A 27,149-nucleotide genomic window follows, 5' to 3' on the forward strand; every position below is an offset into this window, starting at 1 on the left:
CATGAAGTGCACATCAATCAATGCCATATCCTGTAGTACTACAATCCACTAATAATTCAACACCATCAACAACTTCTTTATAGACAAGATAGACAAACACAGGCAACACATTGGACCTCATCATGGGTTGGGTTTAGCCCTTAAATGTGACAGTATTACCTCTGCATTTAAGCGTGGTCCCAATCATGCGTCCGCCGGTAAGTGGGTGTTTTACCTCCAGCTTTTTGCTGGAGGTAAATATGTCCCTTACTGCCCGTTTTTGGCAGTTGTTGGTGCTATTACAGCTAGCGCAAATATCGCCAGCGGTAATAGTGCCCCCTCAGCCTAATTGGGTTCAATGGACCCAATGGGTAATGGGAACTTACTGCTGTACCGCTACTGGTGACCCAGCACCGAGAAGCGGTAACGCTGTTTGCGCTGGCGGTGTCCCGGCAGTTATTCTGATGAAGCCCATTGACATTTACAAACACACCACATAGGTCTCACTCATACCATTGTGAGAAATCAAAGGGTGTCTCGCCTGCTTGTCCTCAGGGACTTATCCAGGTAGCCAGGGCACGGCCATTTATTTTGGATCCAGTTCCTGGGGGTGGAACTGTGTGGAAGGATCACCTGTGTGAGGGGTCTTCGGGGAGTGGGGGTGAGGTAGCTGATGGTGAGTTGCGGTACGCCCCGTTTTTTGTTTTTCCAACCCCTCTTATTTGTTAGGATTCTCTGAGGTCCCAACTCTGCCCCCTCTTTTTGCACAAACACTGGGCCGATGAAGAGGGTGACTGAGAGTAACAAGACTAACTCTCACACATCGTACTGGACATGGCCCGTTAACCAGGTCAAGCAAAGGCAGGCACTTGACTTTAAGTGCATACACCTGAGACAATTAGCTCCCTTCACACGGATAAAAGGCAGAACCTATAGACATACTCTGAGAAAGGTGGAACACGAGTACGAGCAGAACTTTCAGGCCGAAGGCAAACTTACTGAAGCAGAGCGATGGACCAAGGGGCGAGAGCAGTGGGTCGAAAATCCCAAGAGTTGCCTCCAACAGGCTGTGAAAGACATGTGGAAAAGGCCAGATCCCACATCAGAAGGCTGCATTGTGTTTCAAGCATGATAGCGACCCTAAAGGGGGGGCGAGGCTAAGCCTGTGGTACTAACCTTGACTTGTGAATTAGGAATCGTAACGCCAAGAAAGAAATGCACACAGCCGGTGAGTTGGCAAGTGACCTGAGAGACTGATGTGTGTTAAAGTTTGAAGTAGCAGCATTATATTGTAAGTGAAGGCTGTACGCATGTGGATGAGACATGAAGAAAGGCAGACAGACCTATGAATGAACTTTGAAGTAAAGACAGCTGTGAAATCTGCGATACTGACTAACAGAGTGGTCCGGTGAAGGGAAGTACCCCACTCAAAAGTCTCTGTGAAAGGTGCATTGTTTGAAACGATAAAGCAAATTAACAGCAAAAGCGAAGTAAGCAAAAGGAACTCCTAGAGAATGAGAGAGTGAAAGTTGAACCTTGAACTATGAGTCAAAGTGGTGCTGCGGAGATCTGTAAAAAAAGCCATGCACATTCGAAAGTCTTTGACATCTGAAAGCGGTCTGAGTGCGACTGAGGGAGACCCGAAGTGTAATAGCTTGGGGAAAGGAGTCCCCTTGCAAGTTTTGGGCCCAACAGAAGGGGACCTACACAAACTTTGTTGTGAAAAGTCTGAGCCTGACAGAGGGGGACCCACGTGAAATTTGTTTTGAGAGGTCTGAGCCCGACAGAGGGGGACCTACGAGAACTTTATGTGGCAACATTATTTGGAAGTCAGGAAAGAGAGACTTTAACATGTAAGGCCAGTGGGCCTCTATTCATATTTTAGAACTGCTTGTGTTGAAAACAGAGCCAGAGTGTGTCATCCTGCCTACAGAGACCACCTTAGTTTGTGTGGTCTAATGTGGGGAGGAGAGCGGATTCAGCCACATTTATTCTTTTGAACACTGATTTTTCCTTTGCATATATTTCTCCTTTCTACACTTTTTGTACAAGAAATGGGGCAGGGATTAGGTTTTGTTAGCATAAGTCATTATTATTTGACGGACTCCACTAGGACTGTTTTATCGTTTTATGGTTGAGACTACTCCCATCTTAGTTATAGGGCAAAGTAGGAGTTTTTCCAACTCCAAAATCTTCAATAAACGTTTTACAAATTGTACCTATTGCGTCATTGTCATACTTGTGATACCATGCCTCCCCTTCGCCATCCTGCAACATATCAAGATGGACCGAATTCAGGACAACTACTGTAGAAACCTAACCAATGCTCTTCCAGCCCTTAAATCCACCAGCTACAAACACAACATCCTCTCCTCCTCCATTGTGAAGGTCATCCCAGTTGAAGCACTCACAAACCTTCTCAACATGATTTATTTATTTATTTATTTATTACATTTATATAGCGCGCAGACAGCCCGGGGGCATTGTGGCACTGTTACTTGTAAGGAAAACTTAGTTACAATGATCAACCCATCCTTCCCAGATACACTGAACATGGAAATGAACCTCCTCTTGCTGAAGAAGCCCACACTACACCCAGATTACCTGGCCAACTATTGCCCCATCATTCATCTACCCTTACTCAGCAAATGGATTGAGAAGGCCCTTGCCACCCATTTGCACTGAGCATGATGTCCTACAGAAGTTACAATCCGGTACCAATCCAATTTCTGATCATGATGCAGCACAGAGACCACCACCATCCACGTTATCCATGTTGCTCTACACATCATGGACAAAGGAAATCCCTGCTTGCTTGTCCTACCAACTTTTCTGCCGCCTCAGATGCTGCTGACCATGAAACCCTTGTCAACATCCTAACCATATGCATGTGCTTTCATGGAATAGTCCTGCAGTGGTTTGCCTCATACCTCTCCAACAGAGAAATACTCGTTCAGATGGACCTAAATAGATCTCAGCATCGCCCAGTAACCTGCTGATTTCCACAAGGCTCCGTCCCTTTCCCTTTCCCTGACATCTTCAACCTCAACACTGAACCTCTAGGGGGAGCTCCTCACCAACACCAGTATCAAGTTATGCAGATGACACACAGCTTTACATGAAGATCAACTGCATCAACGACATCCATTGACTCAAGCATTGTCTGTCCCTCATCCAACCATGGATGTCAAGCTACTACCTGAAGCTCAATGTGACAGATACCAAATGTCTTCCCCCGAGGAAACCCCACCATGCATACCCAAGTCCCCAGTGGGCTGACTGACATGGAGCTCAATGGATTCACACCTCAACTCTCGCCCTGTGCAAGGTCTCTCTGCTTGCATATGGCCTCTAATTCAACATACACATCTCCAAGGCAACCCAAGCTGCATGGTCCCTGCTTGTGCTCCTCTGCAAAGTCATGCCTTTCATTCCTGCCCTGAGTTTCTGAACAGCTGTAGAAACTCTGCTAACGTCCCACCTGGACAGTGGTAAAGCCCGACCCATAGAAGTTGCAGATGACACCTTGGCCCCTCTCTAAGCCGCCCAGTGCACTGCAGCGGCTTCATCACAGGCCTAAGAAAATGTGACTACATCATCCCAATCCCAAAGGAGCTTCACTGGCTACACCTTCCAGCAGGAATCTTATTAAAGACAGTCTGCATCACCTACAAAGCAGACACAAGCAGAACACCACTCGCCATGGCTGAGAAAGCCACCATCACTATGGCCAGTGCCCCCCCAGACGCCACAACATTGCCAGGCTGCAAACAAAGAGCTGCCAGAGGGGTAACAACAGGAAACAGGCCTTCTCCTGTTACACGTTACTAAGGGTGAGGCAGGTCCCCTCCACCCTACGTTCAGGAAGGCCCTGAAGACCCTACTCTTTAAAAAACATTTTGCCAATCGCTGATCACTCCACTGAACCCTAACTGCCTCCCCTGCTCCCCCTACCCATCCCATCTCCATGTCTATCACGACACCCATACTTGTAACCCCTGGGTGTGCCCCCTATGTACACAGTGCTCCATTGCTTCACTGTTGCTTGCAGTGCAGTGAGTCGCTGGAATGCTATAGACATGGCCCAATCAGCACATTCCGGGAATGAGGGTGGGCGGGTCTATCTCCAGGGGACATTCCTTACTTACCACAATGAGGCTGCGAGAGGGCAGAAGCGGCTCTGCTACATGTCTTGGGTGTCCGACCCTTTATTCTGGTCAGCTGGTAGAGCAGGACCATTTTTCTTTTACAGGTAACCTGACAGAGCTCATAATAGGGGCTGTGGGCCCTGTAATTCAGTGCTGTACTGGCAGGCAATGCAGCGCTGCAATTGGCAGGGAAATGCTGTCAAGGCGCTTTTGGCTGAAGATGAGGCCAGCAGACAAGGTCGCGTTGCAATAGATGGGGGGGAGGGGGCATGCAGAGATTTAAATGGGATGAAATATTGAGAGTTGGCTCTAAAATATCATAGAAAAATATTTGGGCACAGACCCTAAGATACCTAAATAACTAAGGAAGGTTTATGGATGTGCCACCTGTAAAGGAAGTGCCAGATAGCTATTCCAACATTTAACTGTCATGATAGGGAGATATCTGTTTCAAAAAGTTTGTGTAAGAAGTAGTACAAGTAACAAGCCACACAATCTACTAGCATCATATCAACGTCTATAAATACTTGTTCTCCTGCTTTTCTTTCTTATTAATAACGAGATGTGACCTGCCACTTGTAATAGGGAAAGCACTTGATTGGTTGCCTGTAATAACTTGTTACGCTGGAGTTGACCTCACCGCTCCCCCTGGGCTCCCCGGCAAAGCCTGCTGGCAGCCCCGCCATCTCCCATGGAACGATTGAGGGAGGTGCGCTCCGCTGCACAGCGCTGGTTGTTTGCACAAGAGGAGCTCTATTTAGCGAAGGAGGAAACGAGAGAAAAAGGAGAGCTATAAATAAAAGTGACAGGAAGGGCCAGAAAACAAAATGAACCAAAACAGAAGAGATCAATTGAGAAATAAGACAAGCAGGCAGAAATAGACACACAACACACCAAGCTGTGTGTGCAAGAAGAGAGAAATGGATCCTGTGTGTCTCTTGTGCCCCTGCCGTGAATCAGCAGCTCACCAGCGACAGCAATGTGCTTACCCTCCTTGCCATTGTTCTTCCTGCCCCCGTTTCTGCTCTCAGGCCTTGCTCCTGCCCTCTCTGCCATTTTTACTGTACTCTCATATTGTTACTGCCCTCTCTGCATCAGTGCCGGATTAAACCCTGTAGAGGACGCTAGGCAGTCGAAATGCCCCCCACCCCCACCCTCGTGAAATTATCTCCAAATACGTTTTGAATTTTCTGCACCGCTTTGTTTTGATCCTTTGTGGTGGGGCCCCTAAAAGGACTGGGGCCCATAAACCGGTGCCTACTTGGCCTAATGGATAATCCGATCATTGTCTCCCCCATCCCTTACAGTGTTCCTGCTCTCTCTGTCATTTTTGTCCCGCTCTCCCTGCCATTTACTCTGCCTATAATTGTTTTGGCACTCCCTGCCCTTGTTCTTGCTCTGCCTCCCCTTATTCCTTCTCTCCCTGCCCCTGTTCTTGCTCTCCCTGCCCCTGTTCTTACTCTCCCTGCCTTTGAACCTTCTTTCCCTGCCATTGTTCTTGCTCCCTCAGGCAGTCTTTTCTCTCCCCGACATTGTTCGAGCTGTCCCTGTCTGTTTTCTTGCTCTCCCTGCCATTACTCTCCCTGTCATTTTCCCTCTCTCCCTTCCATTTTCCCTACTATCGCTGTCATTGTTCCTGTGCCCGAATTCATTGTTTCTACTCTCCCTGTTGTCATTGAGCTCCCTCTCATTGTTCCTGCTCTCTCTGTCAGTGGTCCTGCACTCCCTGTCACTTTTCCTACTCTCCCCCTCATAGTTCCTGCCAATGCTCCTGCTTTCCGTCATCGTTCCTGCTCTCGCTGTCATTGTTCCTGCACTCCCTGCCGTTTTTCTGCTCTCCCACTGCTATTGCTCCTGCTCTCATTGGGCCTCATTACGACCCAGGCGGTAAGTTACCGCCTGGGTCGTACCCTTACCACCATGGTGTAAACTATGTTTACACCATGGTGGATGGCGGATTTACCGCCCCATTCCAAGGTGAGTGGGGCGGTAAATCCCCATTTCCCATTTTACCCTTCCCCATTCCCATTTTTGCCCCATAGGGCATAATGGGGAAAGGCGCTAATTACGCCACCGTAAATTACGATGGTGTAATTAGCACCAAGGTCCCTTTGCGGCATGGGTAACCATCCCGCAAAGGGACCTTGGAATCAGGCGTTAAGGGTCGGCGCCATTTACGGCGCCGTAAACCCCTTAACGCCTGGGTCCTAATGAGGGCCATTGTCATCATTCTTGCTCTGCTCAGCCTGCCATCGTCCCTGCACTCCCTGTCATTTTTCTTGCTCCCCCTGCCATTGTTCCTACTCTCCCTGCTACGGAGGCCATGGCCACGCCCCCCCATTATCTACCAGTCAATAAACGGTTGTAATCCTACTTGTTCTTATTTTGGTTTTCATTTCAGCTGTATTTCGACTCTTTGGCCCTCATTAGGACCCTGTCGTTAAGGGGTTAACGGCGCCGTAAAAGGCTGTGGCGCTGTTAACCCCTTAACGCCTTACTACGAGGTCCCTTTGTGGCTCCCGACCTGAACGGCTGGTCTGGACCAGCCGTTAAAGTAGGGACTCGCAAAGGGACCTTGATGGCAATTACGGTAACGCAATTTGCGGTACCGTAATTGCCGCCTTCCCCATTTCCATTGCGCCCTATGGGGCAAAAATAGGAATGGGGAAGGGCCATGGAGAAAGGGGGAATTACTGCCCCGCCAACCTTGGAATGGGATGGTAATTCCCCCTTTCTCCATGGCGGACTCCGGCATGGACCATGGTGCTAATAACACCATGGTTTAGCGCCTGAGTCCTAGTGAGGGCCTTTGTCGTATCTGTTTTCTGAACCACCAAAGGAAGGAAAGTGGCGCACGAGTGCGTGTTACTGTACGCGTGTGTTTGTGTGTGACTAAACTTGAAAGAAAGACATAGGGCCTAATTCATGGAATGTTTAGTGTTACGTGCACGCGGGCACCATGTCAGGTGACCCCACGCACCGTGGTTAATAAAAGGGGAGGGCTTCCCCCCTAAGGGCAGTCTCTCGGAGTTGAGCACCAGCCACGCCTCAACTCCTTTAATGAGAGGGCGAGAGCTACCAGCCTCACGCCTATAACAATTGGCGACGAGGTTGCAGACCCTGCGTGACCCAGAGCGGGAGGTCCGGCACCATTCGTCCTCTGCTTTCCCCGACGCCCAGCTGTACCGCACAAGGCAGCGCAAGGTCTGGCACTTGGCGGGCCTTCCAGCAACTAGGCCCCTGCTGATCCTCGCATGCGTCCCGTGCTCGGGTAAGTGTGCTCTGAGCGCGGCACCCTATGGGGAAGCATCCACAGTTGGCCACGGCTCCAGGTTGAGAAGAAAAAAACATATATATATTTTGTATCAGAACCAGATACTCTGAAGTATGCACGGTACACAGCAAAGGGCAGGGGGAGGCCCAAATACCCTTACATAAGGCCTGACACGCAGTAGGCCCTGCACCTCAGCACCACCACATGCAGAGCAAGTCAGAGGACACGCAGTTGGAAAGTGGATGCTAGCAACGCTGCACCTGCATCACCCCAAGTGGCCCTGCCAGGGTGCTCGTGCTGCGGGGGGGAGGGCAGCTCCACCCTACAAAGCTGCCTCCCACAGGGGCCACCAGGCGTCCCCACAGTAGCCCAGCCCACCAGTGTTGACACCAACAGGTGCTTCCAGGCATCTATGCAGCTTGGCTTGCAGCCCCTAGGAGCCACAGGGGTGCTTGTGCCACCGAGCGGTATCCACAAGGAAAAGAGCCACACAAGCGAAAAGAAGGCTCTACCACAATTGAGGAGGACGACCACGATGGTGGAGCAAGTGCCTCGTCCATGGCTAGGTTTTCACTTTCCGCATCCCGAAGAGGGGGATGGGAGAGCGCCGGCACAGCCCGTGAAGCCACGCGGGGCTTACCAGGCGCTCAGTACCCAAATTAAACATAGCGGGAGCCCCCGCCACCCTTGGACTGTGATGCTCCTATTCTACGTGGGCAGTGAGGTGCATCAACTCTTAAAGACCCTGAGACCTCGAGACAACTCGTACAGCGCAGTGAAAGAAGCCCTCCAGCAATACTTTAGACCACTTGTCTACAGGGACTATGAGAGGTTTCGCCTGCAACAAGCCCACCAAGACTCGACAGAACCACAAGACGCATACCATGCCCGGCTGCAAAGGTTGGCCATGACCTGTTGGCTCGCAGATGAGGAAGATGATATCAGGGCACAAATCATCCAACACTGCTCATCGGCAGCCCTGTGCCACCAACTCTTAAAAGGAGCCCGACATTCCCCTGCACCAGATCCTGAAGCTAGGAAAGACTCAGGAGCTCTCCACCTCCAGGGCAGCACAGATGGAAAAGGCCTCGAAAGGCGGACGTGTAGAGCTAGTGCAGGCGGTGTCGGCAAAAGGATCACTGAGAACCCACAGATGGTACAGAAGGCAAAGCGCACAAGGAGCGTAGAAGCCATCGGAGGAGCGTCAGAAACAGTGCGAGGCCTGCGGTGCACCAGCACATTACAACCATGCATGCCTGACAGCAGGAGCCACATGTGGACGATGCAGCAAGGTCAACCACTGTGCTCAGATGTGCAGTGCTCCGTGGCAGGTGGCACAAGCATCTCAACTGCCCCGACACCGTCCAAACCACGATATCGGCATGTAGCCGCAGTGGATGAGGAGGGGAGAACAGGACCCGCGGCCCTACCGAGGATGGAAGGTGCAGGTGATGTTGAGGAACCGTTTTTCATTTCGGCAATATGCCTGGACTCATTTGAAAATGTATAAAGCGCAGAACTAAGGCCCAAGTTAAAGTTGGCAGCAACGCAACAAATGCTTCACACTCATAACCTGCAGGTAACTGAAATCAAAACATGTGGGTTTTCAATGCTGTCCAGAAAGGGAGATACTCATCAATGGCTCTTAGAGATAATGGGAGTGCATTCCAGAGACTTGGGGCCAGGACTGAGAAGGAATGGCCACCCATTCGCTTCCGCTGGCATTTTGGTATCTTAAGTAGTAGGCGTGATGCAGAGCATAGTTTTATGGCTGGGCTGTACCACTCTATTTTACCTTTTAGATATTCAGGGCCAGCATTGTGCACATATGACGGGTCCACACCCCTGCTACTAGATGGGTTCTTCATCACCCCAGTGCAACATGATGATGTCACAGTACAGGTCAAGTTTAATGTGACACCAGTGGCGAAAGAAACACTGCTGAGCTGCACAACCATAGAAGACCGGGGGCTGGTGCACTTTACCTTCCAGGTTTACCACCAAGACATAGCTGGCCTGCTGCCACAGTTTACAGGGCTATTTGAGGGAGAAGGCTGCCTCAAAGGGCAGGAGGTACGGCTACACGTGGACCCTGCGATCCAACCAGTGGCACTACGGCACCGGCATGTCCCACTCCACATCTGGCAGAAGGTGGAAGCAGAGATTGTCAAGTTGGAGAAAGTGGAAGGTTCCACGCCATGGGTATCTCCAATTGTCGTGGCAGCCAAGCCCAAGTGTGAGTTGAGGATTTGCATAGCTATGCCGCTGCCCAACCGGGCAATCAGGAGGGAAAGGCATCCCAAGGCCACGCTCAACAACATCCTGGCTGACCTGCGAGGGTCAAGCTGTTCTCAACATTGGATCTCAAGGCCGGGTACCACCAGGTCCCCTACATGTGGACTCCAGGGTGATCACAATGTTTTCCCCACACATTGGCCTGTTTCCGTACCGCTGTCTGAGCTTCAGAGTGTCGGCAGCGGCAGAGGTCTTCCAGCACACAATAAGGCATCCTCAATGTGAGCAATGACGTACTGGTATACTCCGCATCACCCAAGGAGCACTTGGTGAGGCTCACGGCCGTGCTGGAGAGGGTGTCCCATCTGGGACTTACCTTAAACCGGAGAAAGTGCAAATTCATGGAGCCCAGAGTTGAATTCATTTTTCACAATGGTGGTCTGTCACCTGTTCCCAAGAAGGTAGAAGTTATCAAGTTGCCACCCACCCCAACATCACCTTCAGAGATCCAAACTTATCTGGGCATGGTCAACTTCTGTGGGAGGTTCATCCCGAACCTTGCCACCATCACTGAGCCCCTCCGCGTCCTGACAAAGAAGGACCAGGACTGAAACTGGAGCAGGGCGGAACAAGATGCATTCAATACCACTAAAGATGCCCTCACCGCGGACACCACAATGACGTACTTTGACCCTGCAAAGGAGTCTGAGTTAATGGTGGACGTGAGCCTGGTAGGGCTAGGTGCTGTCCTCCTACTGGTGTCTGAATTGGGGGTGCAACAGCCAATTGCCCTTGCGAGCAAGGCACTCACAGAAATGGAGCGCAGGTATTCACAGATCGAGCGGGAGGTGCTGGCCGTCCTGTGGGAATACATGAACTTCCACATATACATCTATGGGCAACATGTCACCGTGGTTATGGAACAGTGGGGCCGGAACAGGTGCTACTCAAGGGGACACAAGTGGTAATCCCCATGTCCCTTCAGAAGTCGGTGATCGAACTCGCCCACGTGGGGCACCAAGGAATCATCAAGATGGTGGCAAGGCTCCACGAGAAAGTGTGGTTCCCGGAGATGGAAAGAAAGGTTGAGGAAATGGTTGTGATGTGTATTTGGAGCCAGGTGGTGACACCCCTGGCCAAAGGGCCACGCATTGCATCCCCAAAATGGGCCAACGCTCCATGGACAGCCCTCAGCATGGACTTTTGGCAGCGTCCTGCAGTCTCAAAACTTTCTAGTGCTGTTGGACGCATTTTCGAGGTACCCGGTGGTGCAGTTTGTGGACTCCACAGAGGCCAGACCTGTCATACCAATACTGAAGGAGATGTTCGCCACTTTTGGGCGGCCGGAATCATTGAGGTCTGACAATGGGTCCCCATTACAGAGCGAGGAGCTGGCCACATTCCTGACAGCGTATGGCATAGAACACCACCAAATTACGCTGTGCTGGTCACGAACCAACGGTGACGTTGAACGGTTTATGCGAACACTGAACAAAGCATTCCGCATTGCCCTGGAGAGGGGCCGGGCACAGAGTTCCTCAGGGCATACCGCACAACGTCACACTTGACCACCGTGGTGTCGGGGGGAAAATTCTGCCGGGGTCGGCCGGGCCGTCCGCAGACCTCCAGGCAGGGAGGCCCCAACTCCTCCCGTGTATCCCAGATGAGATAGAGTATGAGACACACACAAGGAGCAAGGTGACTCTGCTGTTTATTAGACAAAACGGCAGGGATGGGTCAAGGAACGTACGCGTCCGTCCTGACACACACACAATCGTGGGGCTCGCAGGCCCTTTTTACTGTATTATGACGCGCTACTTGCGTCACTTCAGAAAGTTAACAAAAAACCTATCGCCACTCCCAATTGGTTGCTCGAGTGGTAGGGTTAGTATAGCACACATATAGAGGACAATGTTAGTGGACAAAGGGTAGTCAGGTGATATATCTGGGTCGTCCCTACAATTAGATACATGAGAATTGTTACATGAAGACTCCTGAGGATTGGTTAATATTACTGTCGTCAGTGATAAGAGCCCCATGTTCTGATTGGTGCGCCCGTGAGCCTCCCAGCCTGGGACCACTGCCGTTCCCAGCTCTCGGTGTACCTGCAATTTGCAACAATGTTTCATTATGGGTACGTGCAGACAATGGGCCTCATTACGACCCAGGCGGTAAGTTACCGCCTGGGCCGTGACTTTACCACCATGGCGTAAACTACGTTTACGCCATGGTGGTTGGCGGACTTACCGCCCCATTCCGACCTAGGCGGGGCGGTAAGTCCCCAATCCCCATTTACCCTTCCCCATTCCCATTTTTGCCCCATAGGGCATAATGGGAGTGGGGAAGGCGTTAATTACGCCACCGTAAATTACGGTGGCGTAATTAACTCCATGGTCCCTTAGCGCCATGGATTTTAACACCTGCTAAAAGCAGGTGTTAAAAGCACCATGGCGCTAGGGGACCTCGTACTCAGGCGGTAAGGGTTGGCGCTGTTAACGCTGCCGTAAACCCCTTACCGCCTGAGTTGTAATGAGGCCCATGAGGATTTATTCATAGTTGGAAGGCTGACCGCTCCCACTGTCGCAGATGTCCATTGCCTTTCAAGTGTATCTGCCTGTGTCTCGTTAGCGAAGGATCCAGACGCCTCTTTTCTCCTGGGTTTGGCACCTCGTCAGGTTCGGCTTGGTCACGTGGGGAGGGACCGTGTTTGAGGCAGAATTCTGCACAATTAATATTGCTTTCCACTGTGTGTCTGGTTTAAGTTGCAGGTGTGACCTTAACGTTGGTGCGCAGAGTGCGAGGTTGCAACATCGTGCCTTTGATGCTTTGTTCTTAGAATGTGGGTTTGCAACATTGCGACCTTGGCTGGTTGTTTCACCGGGCCCATTCTGCAAGATCAGCAACTAGACTCTTGCTTTGTTAATGTCCACGGGAGCTCTTGTTTGAGGCCTACTTGGGCCTGGTGCATAAGTGGTCCGTTTGGTGCATAGGTGCTTTAGGTTATAATAGCATATAGTTCCATGACCAGTATCGTGTCTTCATTATACTTCTTATGGTAGTAACTGGTTTCAAGAGAAGCGTGAGCAAGCTTTGTAGATGAGTTCATGACGCGTCTTGCGTTTCTGCATTCTGAAAGCCTATGTAAAAATAATAAAGATGCACGTCCGTGAATATGCCTGTCGCCTACGTCATAGCACTGAGTATATTCTTCGTGTAGATCGGTGTGGGAATGTCCAGTGTGTATATTTGTGCAGATGTGCTATCCGTTGGCTATGTCGTCATGGCATCTCTAACGACGTATAGTTTTAGTCCAGTTGATCCATGCCGCAGGCATCGGCATGGGCGGGGCGGGCTGCTGTGCAGGCAGATGGACACATCCGTATGTTCCTGTACCAGGGTATCTGGTCGTCTGGTAGATGGGCAAACTCTTCTCGTGGCGGGTGCTTGGGCCGTGAACCTTTAGGCCAAGCTCGAGAGGTGAAGGACGGGAGCCTGGTCTTCCATTCTCCCACTTCAGTGGTGTCCCCAGCTGAAGAGCTGTTCCGACGCAAAGTCAAGTCAATGATCACGGAGCACGAGGCTTGGTTGCAGGGCATAGTAAAACCCACCAGGGTGAGAGAATGACAGGAGCAACCAAATGCCTGAGAGTCAGTTTGCCGTGGCCTAGTGGACCAACCCCTGGAAGTCGGCAATCAGGTGCTGGCTAGGGTCTGGAACACTACTCACAAGCTCTGTCTTCCTCATGGCCCGGTTCCCTGGATGGTGGTGGTCTGCCAAGGAACGATGTTCACAGCGACCCGCGAGGGCTCGTCCCTCACACGGAACTAAAGCTGGTTTTGTCGCATCACGGGCACACCGACAAGGGGCAACACTGAAAACGGGGAAGGCCAGCCCCCGGGCGGTGACCACGAGGAAGAATGGCCAAGGTTCGGCGAGGACCGAAGCGAAACAGTTCCCCCTGCAGACCAGGCCGGCCGTGAGGCACCCAACCCGCCCAGATACCCCCAGCGGGTCAGCCGCCAACTCCCCAAAAGACTGAGAGTCTATGTGGTGGAATGGGCTGCTGTGAAGCGCAAGTATACTGAGTGACAATGTTCTGCCATGTGTGTTACTGTTACATGTTCTTGTTTGTAGAAGAGTTGGAAGGGGATTTCATGGTGCGCTTGGCCACCATGTCAGGTAACCCCAAAAAGGGGAGGGCTTCCCGCCTAAGTGTAGTCCCTCCCAGTTGAGCACCATCCACGCCTCAACTCCTTTATTGAGAGGGCCGGATCTCCCAGCACCGGATCTGTACCATTTAGCGCAGCCAACAAACACGTAGAACCAGGCCTAATTCACAGAGCGGTGCAAAGTGTATTTTTCCAGAGCAAAGTCACTTTGCACTGTGCAAAATGAGCCTAATTCACACAAAAAGCACTAAGAAGCAGAATGAGTGCCTGATTCATGGACACATTAGCGCGGTGCAATGTGACGTTGCACTGCCAACATTTGCAGGGTCCGAGAGAAGGGAGAATACACAGGGCCGTCACGAGGGGGGTAAGGGGGGTCAAACTGCCCCAGGCCTCGTGCTCAGAGGGGCCTCGTGGCTGCATGTGTAATTTTGTTTTTTAATACATTTTTTTTTTATAATATTTTTTTTTTAAATACATTATTTTTGTATTACCCTTTGACTAAATTGTCTCTGTATGAGACTATGAGATTGGCTGGCTCAGCCTGGCTACCGCCCGGCAACGCCTGCCACCACTGCAGTGTGTGGGTGGAGTGTGCAGTGTGCCGCGGCGCTGCCTGCAGCAGGCGGGCGGCCCGACCCGTGACCCGATGCAATACGAGCGGAGCAGCTCTGCTTGCCTCGCAGCACTTCGCGGCCAGCGGATGTGTCATGCTGGACTAGGCCTGGGCTGGGCTGGGTAGCAGGAGGCATTTATCCATCAGATGCATCAAGTATGGACGGTGGCCACCGGCGGGGCTGTGCCTCCACTGCAAGGGGGCCGGGGCTGTGTGGTGCTCGCTCGAGCCGGCTCAGTTGTTGACTTGACTGACTCTGCACTGTCTGATTGAGCTATTCCAAAAGCAATAGTAAAACACTAACACCTCCTGACCCTGGGGGGCCGGCCCATGCGGGGCAGCCTACCTGCCTGCTGGGAGCTGGCTGGGCCTGGGCTCCTGCCCGGTACTTTCTGGGGCAGTGACACATTTCACACTCAGTTGCTTTCAACTTTGCAGGAAGTAACAACAAAGCAACTTGTGCCTAGGGCTGGGGGGCTGCCGCGGAAGTTGGAACAACAGGGCGGGCCTGGGGGCCAATGAAAAATTGGCTGCAGCCCGCCCGACATAGACTCTTTGCCGCCAGGTTCACGTCACTCACACTGACGTGATTGACTATATATGCCTTGGGCCTCTGACCCTGGGCATGATTTTGGCCACCACCAAAGCGCATAGCAGCGGTCACAGACACTCTACAGAGACTGAGAGCCGGGCAGCCAGCTGAGCCGCACTGTACACCAGGAGGAGGACCACCACCAGGCAAGTCGGATACCGCCAGTGAGTGCCCACAGGAGGACCACCAGGCGAGTCAGAGGCCGGCCCGCCAGTGCCCAGGCCACAGCAGCCAGCCTACCAGCGGTGCCGCCCGGAACGGCACAATCAGGTACTAGTCCGATGCCGACCCTGGTTGTCCCACAAAGTATTGCCTTGAGTGTTGACGGGTGGGAGAGACTTCAGGTGCCATGAGCCATTTCGTGCACCTTTGTGCAGACATGGCAGTGGTCAGACATGGGTCTTTGACTATAAAGTTGCAGGAAATATGAAGGAGTCTGTTTATGGGTCTGAGTCACAGAATGGTCTGTTGCTGATGGTCAGTTGGGTCTTGTATGTGTTCTGCAACATGGTGCAGGACAGAGCCACAAACGCTTCTTGGATGTGTTCTTGTCATTCCTGATGCAGGATGGACCTTTCCGAATCAGGTTTGACTTGTGGTCGAAATTGCAATGCAAGAGGTGTGGTTGTGGCATCATAGACAGCGCTCCATTGGTTGTTCATCCTGGACAAGAACACTTACTGCACAACTTACTGCAGCAGGTGACATAGCTTGAACCACTTCACTCCTTGGCATGCACATTCTTCTTTGGTCACAGAAAGGTAGTTATTGACTGGTGGCACAGTCACCAATGCTGTCCCACTGACGAATCACCATGCTGAGTGTGGATTTGTGGTATCTCTAGGAGACCTGATCTGCTGTGTGGCCATTGTAGACATGGCTATGGTCACACACATGTCTTGTAGGAAATATGGAGCAGCTTGTGGATGGGGTTGAGCCACAGACTTGTCTGGTTCTCCTCGCTAGTAGTTCACTCTTGTACCTGCTCTGTGGGTTAGCGCAATACAGTGCCATGGGAAGCTTCTTGGACTGTATATTTCTTGCATTGGACTGCCACCACTCTTGTGCTCTCTCGCTGCCTCGCACCATTATCCGTTTCGCCACCTTCTTTCAATCCATCAACTAATTTATTCTCCATGCTTCTGCCTTCCAGGGCTCAAGTCGAGGGTACACGCGGGGGGGTCGGAGTCCACCCGCTTTATTCAGAGGGGGGACTCAGACCCCCCTAGCTAAAAGAAAAATATTGGTTGCTCTCTTTGAATTTATGAATTAAAGCTGCCTTACAGGGATCAAACCACAGTCATCGGGTTTGGAGGCTGAACACTTCACCACTGCACTACATTACATGATGAAAAAATACAAGCAACTAAAGGGGAAATATCCCATTTCAGTACTGCAAGCACCAGGGAAAACATTTGAACTGGTTCTTGGAGTTTAAAACATGCACACATTTTAACTTTTTCAAAAAAACTATAAGACGAAAATATCCTCTCTTGGTTTTGTGTTTATTTTATGGCATTCGTCAATTTGGGTGGTTATGCAAAACCAATTAAATGAAATATGCATGTTTCTCCATAATATTCACATTTCTGGCGACGTCACATCCCATTGCGTTTGTTGATGAGTCCCCCCACTTTAATCTTTAGGACTTGACCCTTGCTGCCTTCCAAGTTCCTCCCCCTTTGTATCCGATACCCCACTGTTCCGCTGTGCCCGTTTCTCCTTATCTGTCCATCTTGCTCTCTGAATCCAGTCTCCCTCTGCTCTGCACATCACTCTCTTTCTCCCGATCCCATTTCTGTGTGCCCAATCTCTGCGTGCTCGTGCCATAATCAGTTTGCGTGCTCCATTTCGATTCCATATCTTTCTGCTAGGGCCTTGTTGTGCCTATACCACCCGGTGCCTGCATGTTTCAGAATGAAGCTCTGTATAAAAAAATGCAGTGATATTAAAACGTTGGTTCAAATCATGTAACTTTCCATTTTTAACTAAAATGCTGGTGCGACTTATAGGTGCGTCTGGTATGTTGAAAAACAATTACACGTCTAGTGACTATCGGAAAACGTTGCATGCATTCCCCTCACTCTTCTGGAAGACAGTGGTCGCCATGTTAAGAGTGCGGGTGTCTTTCACAGAGTTGGTGGCACAGCACACGATATGAGAGGTACGTGTTGCCGTTTATTTGCAGGTTTGCTTTCTTCTTAATCATGGCAGTGATTAAAATAGTTCCACCCCTGGCAGCAGCATAGTTTCGTGGGCGAGGAGGGAGTGCATGGAATGGTAAGACTCACGCGGCACCCCCTAAACAGCACTAGCCCGACTGCAGTCACAAGGACTTAGGGTATGCATGATTGGCAGCCCACCAGCTAGTGCACGGCTGTGCGCCGTAATGTCCCATTATGTTGTGATATGTATACAATCACTACCGCAATGGACGGTCTGATGGCCCTGTTACCTTGTCCAAGAAATTGGCAAGGAGTGCCCCCACCCTCCTCTTTTTCTCTCAGCACGCACCTCCATCACTCATGCTCTTCTATCTATCTCGCTTCTTGCTTTTGACCCTCGCCTTCTTGTCCACGTTCTCAATATTGTCTACAAGTGCACCCATGGTGGCCTGGCCCATCTTTATCTCTCCTCCCTTGTTTCTCTGTGCATTCCTTCCTGCTCACAGCTCACTGCAGCTCCTGCCCCCACTTATGCTCCAGCCTCCCACTCGCTTCTAGCGCCTAAACACTGGCGCTCTTTACTGTTGGCAACCTCCACAAGTCCTACATAGTCATGCGAAGAGCCTCCAAATTTGACCCTGAGGCGCTGGCTGTCCCGCCTGAGGAGGAAATGAGGAGGAAATGGCTTCTGGTTTCCCATGAACATATTCCTGTCTATCATAAAGGAATGCAAGTCTCCTGAGTTCACTTGCAGACACTTCATTCAAAACAAATCCCCCTGAGATCTTTGACCCAGTTCTATCAAGCAGTAAATCAAACCTGTCAGTGGTATTTCTAAGCAGTCTGAGAACTAATGGCAACTATGAATGTGCTACTGGTGTAATAAAAATGGCTTTCCCTATAATGCCTTCAGCCACTTGACTTATATTTGTTCCTTGAACTGAAGTTATGTTAAAAACAAACACGGACAAAGCCAACAGTTGTGTCTAGTGTATAGGTATTGATATATATGGAGCAACTCTATAGTCAGGCTTTATTTAAATAACAGCATGATATATTAACATACGCTCTGAAGTTCATCACAGAGTCGCAGATAAGACACAGTGTGATTAAATGATCTGCCCAGTATCACACACTTTGTTTAAATGGTGAAACCGGGATGTGGAAAATGTAAGCAACTGAGCACATCTTGACAGGTTTAGTTGATATAAATATGTATTTCTAATAAGCCCTTGAAGATAATGCATTCACTACTTTCAACAGTCCCAAATGCTTTGCTTTGACACGTCCGTCTTGACTATGACAATGCTCTGTATTTAGGGCTCCCCTTTTCACGTCTCTCCCAAATGCAACCTTTTCACAAATCACATGCTAAACTTATTGCAGGCCTGAATAAACATGGAGGGGAACACAGCACACCTGTCTCCTAGGCAGGTCCATCACGAGGGTAGGACTGGGGCAAATAATTGTCTTGGGCACCAATGAAAAAGTGGCCATTGTCGCAAATGGCAGTTCATTCCTTTTGTGACAGACTGTTTGAATAGTAGCCAAGGGGGAGTTTTTTGATAAAATATGATGCAAATTGTGCAATTTAAAAAATATTTATCCAGCCACAATGGTCAAAACTACTAGCCGCATAGTAAAGTAACTCACCAAACTGTCCCAGTCCAGAGAGGTGCAGTGCTCTCTCTTCGCACTGAGTTTTTATTACTACTCAATAACTAAAAGTAATGCTTATTTTTCTGCATACCTGTACTTTTTAAGTTGAAATGTCAGCTGGGCTAATTAGCCCATCATCTTTCTGAGGTTGATAAATGAAGTACCATCAAATAATATCTACTTTTACTTTTCCATTGCTTAGAAATTGTTTCAGAAATGTTGCTTAGCCAATACCCAATACTGCAACATGCCTATGACAAAAGATGTACTTTCTCCAAGTATGGATGAATATTTTACTTTTAAAGATCTATTTCCATTTGACTTTTATGTAGAATTATTTGCGAGGGAGGACATGGGTCGTACGCGTGATATCGGAAGAAAGCATGAAAGTGGGTCTGTCAAAAGACAAAGAAAATTGCAATGTGAAAAGGCCCTAACAGAAGCAAGAAGGACAAAGGTTTCTGAGGGCCAGAAATGGAAAGGATTGCTGGAACGTTACCTTGATGTGGCTCTCTCTTTAACGCGCAAGAACCTGTCGTTTAGAGGCTGAAATTCTTCATAAAAACAAATGTGCACTTTTCTCTCCTTATGCAGCGCCTTGTCTCAACCTTTGTGGAGTCCATGCTGTTGAAATATGTTCTGAATGTGTGACATATTTTGGAAGCATCCAAAAGTTATATTCAATTTTCAGCTGTAGTAAGGCAAGATGGAAAATTGTTAATGAAGAAATGAAGATTACCTTCAAGTCACAGGCCCTCATTACAACCTTGGCGGAGGACCATGGTGCTATTAGCACCATGGTCCATGCCGCTAAGGTTACAATTCCGCCATGGTGGATGGCGGAATTACCGCCCCATTCCAAGGTGAGTGGGGCGGTAATTCCCCATTCACCATTTGCCATTCCCCATTCCCATTTTTGCCCCCATAGGGCATAATGAATGGGAATGGGGAAGGCGCTAATTACGGCACCGTAAATGACGGTGCCGTAATTAGCTCCAAAGTCCCTTTGTGGGTTGGATTTTTAATGCCAGCAGGCGTTAAACACCAACCCGCAAAGGGACACTTGTAATCAGGCATTAAGGGTTAACGGCGCCATTTATTGAACACAATATACAAGGAAAATGTATTTCCACAGGTGTGTATAGGACTTCGGTTTTTTCTAACAATCCCAGTTAGTGTTGCTACAGGGGAACATTCCTTTAGCAAACTGTCATTCATCAAGAACTATCTACGGTCAACAATGGGCCAAGAGAAATTTAATAGCCTATTTTGTCAATTGAAAATGCACTGGCTTCCAAAATTGACTGCAAAAGAATTATTTCTTCACTTGCAGAGAATAAAGTTCGAAAGTGGAAGTTGCGGTAAAAGCTGGGTGGCATGTGTTCATATAGTACATTTTTGACAGATATATTGAGTTGTAATTCAAGTTACTTAAGAAAGTCCCTTCTAAAAATAAAATGCATGCAAATCTATATTTAATGCGTATGATACAAAACCAAGTTTGGAATAAACCTTTCTTCAGCTTAGAAACATGGCTTTGCTTTAGTTGATTTGCAGTCATAAAAATAAACCACATTCGAGTTCTTCCATAAATAAACTCAAGTAGAGATTGCTCGCTTCACTTATTTACGGTGCAACTGGCCAAGTGCAAAAATTGAAGGGCCCTCACCTCACCCTGTGACAGCCCTGAGAATACAAGAGAAATATTCAATGGATGGAAAAAGAAAACTACACAAATTGGAAAACAAGCCTTTGAAAAGTCATCAATTCTGACGTTGCTAAAATCCAGCCCCTCCCGGTGTGCATGCTGCCTCCCAGGTTCTGTAAAGAGAGACAGTGGAGTACTGATGATGACACACCACTGTGGGAGAAGAACGCAGTGCCCCCCCTGCCCTTCCAATACCACACCCTCAAGGTCCTGCCTGCCTCCAATGTGCAGTGTCTGTTCCATGACACATGCCTCAGCCTTGGCTCCCTCTTTTTGATACTAAAGAACCAACCTGGAGCAAAGCTAATTGTGGCGCCACAGCAACCCTTATAAGCAGGCCCTATGAATCCTTAATAGGGGGTGCCATCTATGAGCCAAAATCAACCAGCACCACCTGTAAGCAAGTACAGAAAAGCCTCACAAGATGGTTCCAAAGTGCCACATGTGAGTTCACGCCAATGACGGCTCCAAAGTGCCACCTGTGAGCTCAAACTAATGGCGGCTCCAAAGTGCCACCTCCAGGGCTTTCAGTGGGACGGGGCTAGGCAGGGTTCAGCACAGTCTCCAAATATTCCCCTTGAATATTCTCTGGAGGGCTCTCCCAACTGACTTTCCTGACCTGAAATACAAACCTGAGTGACAATACTTCTCTTTGCCAGTAGATGGCACTAACATCAGTTAAAAACATTTTGAATTAGGTTGTTTTCAAACAATTTTGATTATTGCAGCACATTATGTTATTGTATTGTCATTATTGTCATTACAATGATGTTAATTAGTACATAGGAATCACAGATTTCTTTCAAGGGATTGCACAGTGCAATGACCTATTTTGATTTGAAATTGGATTGTATATAGGAATATATTTCTGCTCAATATTTTTAAGCACATTCATGATATTTAATTGGGCCTGTTAGGTCGTTTTTAGTACTTAGGCCTCACCTCTTTTAAAAGCTCCAGCACCAAACATGTGCATCACAGTGTGGTAGAGCCCCCCTCTCCATTTCTCATCCCACTTAAAGCGCTGTCACCCTCTGAGCAGACGTTGAATAGGCTCAATGGGTGTTCCCAGTAATGCTCAACATTAACGGTGGCGTTGAAGCACTATCCATGAGCCCAAAGCTAATGGCGGTGCTTACGCCTCAGCCACCAACTTCCATGGTTGCGCTCACGTTCATTTATAAAGCTATGCATGACCTCACTTCCGCCTAGTGGAAAAGCCGGCTTGCATGTAGACTCTCACCATTGATCGCCTGTAATACAGCTAATATTCCTCGCTGTACACCGATGGCGAGGAAGGATAGCTCAGGGGAAACGCATTTGTCTTGGAAGCAAAACAACGCAACACAGGTTCGAATCCCGGGCCGCGTTATAAAAGAATTATTCTCTATGTACCAGGTCTTGCTATCCATGCAATATTTCATTTTTTCTTTGCTGGCACCTTATTAAAAGTTCTGAGCCTCTTTAGGTTAAATCGTTTCTTTTCTTTTCTGGTTCTCTATCCACTGGCCCCTTTTGCCCTGGACCAGGGTGCTCTGCGTTCTGATCCGTGCCACTTCAACCCCATGCAAGGGTTTTGTTTGCTGTTCTCCCCTGTTGTTCAGGAGCCCAGCATAACAGATGCACAAATATTCACCAGGTTCCGTCCACATGTGGATCTTGGCTAACACGCTTGGCTGCTCTTACGGGCCTCGTGCAGGCCTAGTTATTGGGGGTTTCTCCTGTGCTGCTGCTGCTTGCTCTAGGTGATCTCCGCAGGTAGTTGGCTGGATCTTCCCTTCACTTCTCCTCGCATGAGGATGCTAATGCGTACTGGCTGCCATTGGGGTGGCATTAGGATTCTCTGGGTGTTGTGTCCTATCCAGCTTCCATTGTGCCTTGTCGACTTACCTGGCCATTTCGATCCATGCAATCCTAGGGGATTGAGCCCACCACCTTTTCTCAAATCTGCCCAGATGTTACTTGGATTTCTGAGATTCTTACAGGTTTTTCGCCTACAACACAGACTCTAATGACCTGACTCCTTTTAATTTGGGCTATTAGGTGGCGCTTGTGACACCTATAAGCCGAAACTATTGCATTAGATTACAAATGGGCAGAAATGGCATATGAGGAAGGACTCACAATTTGGAGGTGTTATTTGGTTATTTGCCCACCCATTGACTGCCCATGACCATGCTAATCCATATGGCCATTCCCATCCAGTTCCTGCAGCTACCCACCCAAAAACCTCTTCATGGGAACTCTTTGAGCTCGCTTTAATCAAGCCTTACCATCAAATGAGTGGCACTCGAGTGCCTGCCAGTGTTTTTTCAAAGCAGTATTCTGAGAGTTCATGACTTAATTGGAGCTGTAAACATGCTACTGGTGTAATATAATTGTCAGCCAGGTCTGCCTTCAGCCAGTCAATTTATTAGCACTACGTGTGTCTGTCACTGAAGTCCTGTTGAAAATGAGCATTGGCAAAGCCAACAGTTTTGGCTTGTGTATATGAATTAGGCATTTGCCAGGGACTGCTATTAGATGCCCATGTACTCACACCATGTTTCACCTGCTACCATTAATGGGCAGTTAATACCACCACGGCTGTGCTTGGCAAGTGCCTTTGCCATACCTACACAAACGCCCAAACTGTTGGTATTGCCAATGATTGTTTTATTTGACTTTGCAGGCCCAGAGTGGAGTGGGCATGTTTTGGTGCTGGAGGGTGCAAGGACTCCTGATGAGGCAACAGTCCAAATATTGTCACTACTTTGTGGCAGACGTACATTAGCCGCTGAAAGGAGCACCAGGGTGGGCGACCCTCCCACAAGCCCCCTCCTCAGCCCTGCCACTGAGCCCACTGTAGCCCCTGGTAAGTTGCTAGGTGGTAAACTGGCAGATGGGATGGGTCCGCCTACCCTTTCTGGGTTTCCGACAGGCACATTTTCCACGCAGGGATGAATGGTTTAATGTATGGGGAACAGCGATGGGCTCCTAGTGCGATGACCCATACGCAGTGTTGGCAAAGCTACGAAAATCTGCTTGTTTTAATTTAAGACAATGAAGATGCCAGAGAACAACACTGAGACAGGTGCTAAGTATTATGCATGGATTATCAATGGATAATGGCCTGCCTTGTGCCTGCCAACAAGGATCCCCCGTGCATGCATACCTTGTCTCTCCATTATTTAGAAGCCCACCGATTGTCCCAGCTGTACCTTTGGGACCAGGGCTTAGGGGACCTGGTGACAATACCCCAGAAGCCGCCTACCCGATCGCATGCCAATGAGGCAAGTAATGTCTCGCGAGTGCCTTTGTTCTCTGCAGTCTTTTATCCTGCGGTGTAATCTTCCCCGTCCTTTATCTGCATGTACTGCTGGTTGCTCTCCCATCTCCCTGCGGTGCAGTCTGCCAAAACTACAAGTACCACTTGAAATGCTCTTTCCCAGGGTATTGTCGTGAGAACAAAGGCCGTGCGTGCTGACATTATGTCTGAGCCCCTTCGCTTGGCAGCACCTTTGATGTTGGGAAGTTGACAGGCGCCCCCTTGCTTTATCCTTCCTCTCATTTGTAACCACCTCACTCTGGGATCAAACCTCTGATATGGAAGTGTGTCAGCCACCCTGTAGCACTGCGCCTTGCGGCTCTCTATGGTATACACAGGCCATGCCCCAGGCAGCTAGTGCACTGCCAACCTATGGTCTGGTTAATGCATCTTCTTTTGTAGTATTTAAATAACATGGTGTCCTCATAAGTTAAACATTTTAAATACAACTTGGTTGAACCAGAATAGATTTAACATGAGAATGCACTAGGTGTCATGCAAAAGTAAACAGTTTCTCCATAAGAAAGTGAAAGCATTTCCCAATGTTTTATCTTTCTCTTTCGTGTGTTAAATAGCATGGTGTACCCAAAACAAAAGGTCCTGCCAGAGACGAAGTGACGTGTTGAAACAAAGCATTGCCTGGAATTTGCATAGTTGCTTCCTCGCCTGCTGTTTCTGAAGACAAGGGGCCTCATTACAACAATTGCGGAATGGGTTTAACGGCGCTGCTAACGGTGTAGGCACCGTTAAAACCATTCCGCAATATTACGAGTTTCCCTCGCGGGAACCGATGTGGACGTCTGGTTTATCCAGGCGTCCATAGCGGGTCCCGCGAGGGAACCAGGGAGCTAACAACGGGCTGGTCGTAATCGGCCCATTGTTAGCTCCCGTACCCATTTAAGACAATGAGCCTATGGGGGCTCAAATGGGAATGGGGAAGGTCCGGGCCGGGTTCCCTGAAGGAAGAATTCGGAATGGCCCGGTAATTGCCCATTCAGGGAACCCGGACACGGTTTTGGAGGCAGCCATGCCCTTATTAAGGGCATGGCTGCCTCCAAAGTCGTAATAAGGCCCAAGGTGTTCAGGATGCATTCAATACCATTAGTTATTGCCTGCACTCTAAACTTTCTGATTGGCTGAGAGGGGGTCAGTAACAATTTCTATGTGCTAATTGGCAAAACACTGTGTCGAAACTTGTCTGATAGGATTAATCCACTTGTGCTGTGTTCTAATGTCTGTCAACTGGCAGTTACCTCGCATGGGGATACATTTAAGTATTTCAGTTAATTTGCATACCCACAATGCTTTTCTCAACAGCTCTAATCTTTAAGAGAAGTTCCAGTGGTGGCTACTATGTGGCGCTGGGGTATGTATAGCTTGTTAACTGAAAACATATTCTACTCTTACACTACAGGTATCAGAGTTGTTTTGTCTGCATTTTATGAACCCACCATAATATTGATGGTGTTCTGTCTGGTAGGAGTGTGAAATTTTTACCCATGCTTACAAATCATCGCCAACAATGAAGAATTGACTGGACATCACAACACGTTGAAGCCAGAGGTCTTAATGAAATCATCAAGCACACACATGTCACCAAACTACCAATCTTATCCTATTCCATATTCCGAAGCGACACTCGAGACGGTCACAGAACGACAAGGATTAATCCAGGTGGCAAGTCTAAAGGATCCACAGAAATGTCATGAAGTAATTTAATTAGCGTGCTCTCTATTCCAGGGAAGTTAAATACTTGCTTCTTTTTCAGCTCATGTTTTAGGGATTATTCATTAAATGGAAAAACTATGAGAGTGCCTATCAGACTCACAATTCATGTTTTTTCTCAATCTGTCACTTGCAAGCGCTAATCTTTTAAGTCGTCCAAAGCTCAGCTGGGTACCCGCCTGGACAAAGCCACATTTTATGCTAATAGCATATGGGTGTACAATTTCTGTTGTCTTTACTCTTGTCCGTCACGTGATTTCTGAACAGGAAAGCCCCTTAAAAGGAAGCTTCTTTATCTTTTAACGCAAAGGTTCCTATGCACTATCCCCCTTTCGTATGCCTATATCTAGATCTCTGGCTCCCTATGTATGTAGGTGGTCTCGCTGTAGCAACACCACCATTAAGGTGGCAGCTGAGGTTCCACTCCAAAGTGCAGACAATTGTCTCCTCTGTAACTTGGTGCGCGGAACTTCACCAACTATGGCACACGCGTGATCAGGCCAGGCATTAACATGCCTACTGAATGTGAGATCACATGCAGACTTTCATACTGTAAAAGACATCATGAAACCAATTTTTACAATATGGGATTTTCCATAGACGCTCAAAAAGGTATGCAGTGATTATGAAGAATCACAAAATAACTAATCCACTTAGAACGGATTGAAAATGACTAATCCAAAAATAACAAATTTGGAAAAAAACTAAAAAAAGGGCCTGGGAGTGGGAATAGTGGTTTTGGGGGTGAAAGAATAGTACTAGGATGCATGTCACAAAATATTCCAACCTGATTTTCAAGATTTATTGGGAAACACCCATCCGTTAAGCAGAAGTGGTGCATGGCGCAAGAATTTGAAACATTGGATCAACACAATTTGATATTTACTTTTAAAAAGCAAAATTTCATACATCTGTAATAATCCACTACTCATACTCACAGCATACATCACCTCTGCCACTAGAATGTAGATTGTGAATCCGAGTGATTTGCCCGCGGCTGAAAGTATCGCGGGCAAATCGTTTGCATGAGAAAGGTGCGAACTACCAAAAGTTTGCACCTTTCTGATGAGAACACACATACATTCTCACACCCACACACACCCACAACACACCATAACACACCCCCCAACCACACCCTGAGCCCATCCCCACCCACACCCCCAACATAAACAAACCCCACTTACCTTCATCTTCCCGCTGGTTCCCTGCAGCGCCAGTTCCTTTCACTTCTGTGAGTGGGAACCGGCGCCAGAGGGTCCTTTTCTTTTCTTTTTTTTTTTTGTAACCGAAGGCTGCAACCCCCGGTCACTATACCATAAAGTAGACACACCCGCAGTCCCCGTTTAATTTTTTACATTTTTTTTTTCAACGGAAGGCTGCGGGGTTGTCCCCCGCACCCCTCGCTCACTATGCCATAAAGTATAGTGTGCGGGGCGATGCAGGGGACACCCCAGCAGCCCCCGTTTTTCTTTTCAATGCTACCACCTAAGGTTCGAACTTTTGGTGTTCGAATCTTTGGTGATAGCATTTTTAGAACTTTTGGTCAATGCGACCATTTCTTTTTAGGTAATT

The sequence above is a fragment of the Ambystoma mexicanum genome, chromosome 3p, assembly GCF_040938575.1.
Source record: "Ambystoma mexicanum isolate Mex_15411 chromosome 3p, UKY_AmexF1_1, whole genome shotgun sequence".
NCBI classification, from domain to species: domain Eukaryota; kingdom Metazoa; phylum Chordata; class Amphibia; order Caudata; family Ambystomatidae; genus Ambystoma; species Ambystoma mexicanum.